Source organism: Copadichromis virginalis, linkage group LG19, assembly GCF_057382275.1.
Source record: "Copadichromis virginalis isolate Kocher_CV1m ecotype Utaka linkage group LG19, C_Virginalis_male_GT1.1, whole genome shotgun sequence".
In the NCBI taxonomy this organism is placed as follows: domain Eukaryota; kingdom Metazoa; phylum Chordata; class Actinopteri; order Cichliformes; family Cichlidae; genus Copadichromis; species Copadichromis virginalis.
The window spans coordinates 34,368,354-34,372,458 of NC_140636.1; the positions used below are offsets into that span (position 1 = coordinate 34,368,354).

The 4,105-nt window shown below is 42.4% G+C and overlaps 1 long non-coding RNA gene across 1 annotated transcript; it reads right to left on the reverse strand.

Annotated features, from left to right (window-relative positions):
- Positions 1-670: 670 nt before the first annotated feature.
- On the reverse strand, positions 671-3,173 carry LOC146686640 (uncharacterized). The gene is made up of 3 exons (XR_014916708.1): positions 2,887-3,173; positions 1,570-1,701; positions 671-1,483 (listed from the first exon to the last, which is right to left on the reverse strand). It is a non-coding gene; the product is annotated as an uncharacterized LOC146686640 (long non-coding RNA).
- Positions 3,174-4,105: the final 932 nt, after the last annotated feature.

Sequence of the window (4,105 nt, forward strand, 5' to 3'; positions counted from 1 at the left end):
TTTAAATCAGAGCACTAAACCAAGTAAATGATATGGCTAAAAATGCACAACTAACAAAGACTAATTTAGATGAGAAGCTTCAATTTAAATATGTCTTAATTTCTTATTGATTTTGGTATTGGACATTTATAGCTAATGGTACTTTAGTTTTAAGTATGGCCTGATTTTACTGATAGTCTTCTACATTTGGGATGTAATGGCTCTCTAATGCAGACAGAAGCCTAACTATGCAAAGGTTAAAAAAATGTCATCCCTAAAATATATATATGCACATCTCCTTCCATTCACAGTGGAGAGCCCCTGTGTATACACTAGCTATTCACAGTAGGACCAGGGTTAACAGGGCCTGTGCCTTTAATGACAGGGATATCTCCAGGAATTTTAATTAATTTTCCACTCTTAGCAGCTGAATCCGCGTTAATTTCCCCCTCAAGGACTTTTATAAATTTCATCATTAATAAAATCAGACATTCAATTAGTCCCAAAATCCAGATTGCCAACTGTTTCATAACAGTCGTGGTCTGATTTTCCCTTTTTTATTGGGTTGGGTGAAAAAAAAGTTAAAACTAATTTCATTAATCTAATTGTCATAACTTCGAACCATCTCTTAATTAGTTCAAATTAATATGATTAATCACAATAATGACAAAAACTCATTCAATTACAGGTTTTCAATGGCAAGTGGATGTGTTCGGGGTGATAGGGGCATAAAGGATGAGGGCGGGAAGCTGAGCTGGCTGCGAGAGTTGGGATTGGTGGTGATTATTCCAATGACTGACAGGTTATCAATCATGCTGCACTTTTAATAAAGGCTGCCTGAACTTCAGTGGAAGGCCTGGCTCAGTTGTCTCCTTTCTTGTTTTATTTCTTCAAAATCCTTTGGAACTCTCCTCATTCCTCTGTGAAATATGATCCCTCTTTGAATCACTTGAGCTGCACATTTTAATGAAGAGAGTAGTGTGCGTGAAAACAAAAGTGGACTCATCCATATGTAAATAAAAAGATGGCAGTGCATATGCTCATCTTCACTACCCCATTATTGCAGAAAATTGCATACGTTTATGCACTGGAATGATATCACTTTATTTTCATTTGTCTGAGCCTTTCGCTAAAGCTGAAGATGAGTCTGCCCCCTCTTGCGTTCCTTTCTCTCCGATCCTCTGCAGACATATGGGTGTGAGAGGTGCCTGCTGCTTTGCTTTCAATCAGGGCCACCGATCTAACAAAGCAGGGAGCGGAAGCATGTCACCATTTGTCACATGCCACTGGGGCACAAGTCGAGCAGCAGGTACACCCTCGGGTGTGTTAGGCCAGGAGGGAGTGCTGCAGCTGCCAGTCTCAGGCAGGTTCCCTCTTGTCCCGTGCTGTCCCCCTGGGACCAGCCACCCAAATGTCCCCAGTCAGTTGTCTGGGACGATTTGACCTGTGATCCACCCATCTGGAGAGAAGGCTGCATTCTAACGGCTGCTTAGTTTCCATCACCCTGAGGAGGAAGGAGTCAGATGATCAGTAAGTCCATCTGCGGTTTGAGATCCCCCCCCTGGAGACTTCGGAGTCCTAGAGATGTACCTGTTTTGGCTATTCGTGCCCGCTTATTCCCTGCATTACTTCAGACACCATGCTTTGATCCCTTCTCCCGTGGGGATTGGTACTCAACAGGGGAATTCACCTGCCACCCCAGGTGAAGCCAGCCAAAGCCTGCTGGAGCGTTAAGCAAAGCATAGCATAGATACATATGTTATGTCTCTGTGACAGTGCTTATCATGAAGCTCAAGGGCTCCCATCCTTTACCCAATGGTTATATCTCACACAGCATTGGATCCATGTCTGATGCATATCATGGGTGACAACATAGTTGAAAGCCTGGAGCAATGATAGACATGTAAAAGTGTATATTGTATATTGAACTGCTCAAAGCAGTGTACACTGCAGCTTTTAAGTCGCTCTACTCTGCTGTGGCATTTGTTTATAGACCCTAGTGATTAGAGGCTGCTGGATGTGATGCAGAACCACATAGTGCCATACTTTCTGGATGTGGGGCAGCATATGGAGCAAGTTCCTCTTCTCTCTCCAGGACTTTTTAGACATGTCACTTGGGCCTTAATCATGCGTTTTTCTGCACAAGGAGAGAATTGGAGTATCTGTGCCAAGCTGGCTTTTGTGCCCATGCAGTTTTTCCACCAACAAAGTCAATCAATAGTGCCCAGTAGGGCTGCCACAAACGATTATTTTGATAGTCGACTAGTCACCGATTATTTTTGCGATTAGTCGACTAATCAGATCATCATCCATTAGCTTACAGCTTTAAGTGTTTAAGGTCTGTGCTAACTAAAAATAAAGACAAGATGATAGTTTATTAAATTTTAATGAAATTTGCAGATTGTTTCGGTGAAGTTTAATAAACTCCTTGCTATCTAAAATATAACAGGACACTGGAGTATATTCTGGAGCATCTCACACTTCTGATAATCAGCTGTCTGCTTGACGTTTATTCAGCTGTGTAAAAACTATAACTTTAATCTCAGACAAACTGATTTACTCAGGAACAAATAAAATACTAAAAAAAAAAGCCAAACAATAACATTTTAAGTTATCTAAGTGACTCATATATATTTAACCTGAGTAGCGAAAGACGGCGGTGGGTTTGAAAACGATTTGCGGGGAGTCCGGTGTTCTCACGGCGCTAGTGAGCCTAGCCCCCGGCTCGCTAACGAGCTAGTGGGTAACAGATGTCTCCGAAAACGTCGGAGCGCTTTTGAAAATATGTGGTGTCCTGATAAACTGAGCAGATATTTGAGGTTTACACAGCTACATTCTCGGCTGAAAATATGTTAAACGTTTATTTTGTGACCCAGAAAGAATAATAAGAGTAACATTAAAACTAACCAGCTGCCGCCATTGTTGGAAACTGCGCTGGGCCGCGCTATGAATTCTGGGACACAGCTGCTTCTTCTTCTTCTTCTTCTTCTTCTTCGGGGTTTAACGGCAGCTGGCATCCTTGTACATGCAATGCTGCCATCTTCTGTTTCAGTCCGTTATTACACTCTTAAATCCTGCCACTTATTCCTGCGTCTTTTGTGATCGTACAAAGTTTCGAACGACGCGTCGACTATTAAATCAGTCGTCGACGATTTTGATAGTCGACGTAATCGTGACTAGTCGACAAATCGTGGCAGCCCTAGTGCCCAGCATCAATATGTACACAATACACAAACACACAGTCACAGACAAGCGCAGTAAAACACATACACACACACACACAGTTTACCTCAGTCCTATTTAGGAGTCCGAGCTTATGCTGTCTGTTATTCAGGCCACCGTGCTTTAGACCATTCCTTATTGTCATCATGCTTTTTAATTAGAAGAGAGTGAACTGGTGGATGGGGGACCATACCTCAGTAGTTTAGCCTTCCAGAGACTCAGGGACAAAAAGGGCATTTTTCAAGGTCTAAACCCACCCTCCCCTAATATGCTCAGCCATCTCCAAGTCCCCAGCCACCCTTGAGAGGGAAGCACAGCCTTCCATGTGCATAAAGTTGAAATAAACTGCAGTCTGTATTTTCATTGGGGAAAGTGAACCCAATTTACATGCTGCTCCATTGAAGATGAGCACTCTAGCATACCCTAGCTGGTAATCTTGCCCAGATTCCCCCCTTTGTGTCCTGCATTATTGTTGAAATAAATAACCTTTCACTGCAATCAGTGTGGGGATCTTCACTTAAATTATCGCCCCACAGATAGCTCACTCATGATCTGCTTCTATATCCATTAACTATCTGGGAAAGTGATTTATTGGTGAAGGGTAAGAAAAAGGGAATGAGGAAAAACAGAGGATTCGGTTGGGTTAGACAATAGTGCCCTCTACTGTCTGAAAGTGGATCAGCGTGACGGAGTGAAGACTGGAGTCCTGCACTGATAACATCTTCAGCGGTGATGCTGCGATGGAGTTTTAGGAACGGCTTCGGTATCTCTTGTAAACAAAAACCTTGTTATATCAAAGTCTAAAAATTCAGTTAAAATGATCAGGCATGGCAGGATGAGCAGATTAGATAGACAGCAATATTAGCGCACAATGTAAAGGCCAGTATATCCAATACTCTATTCA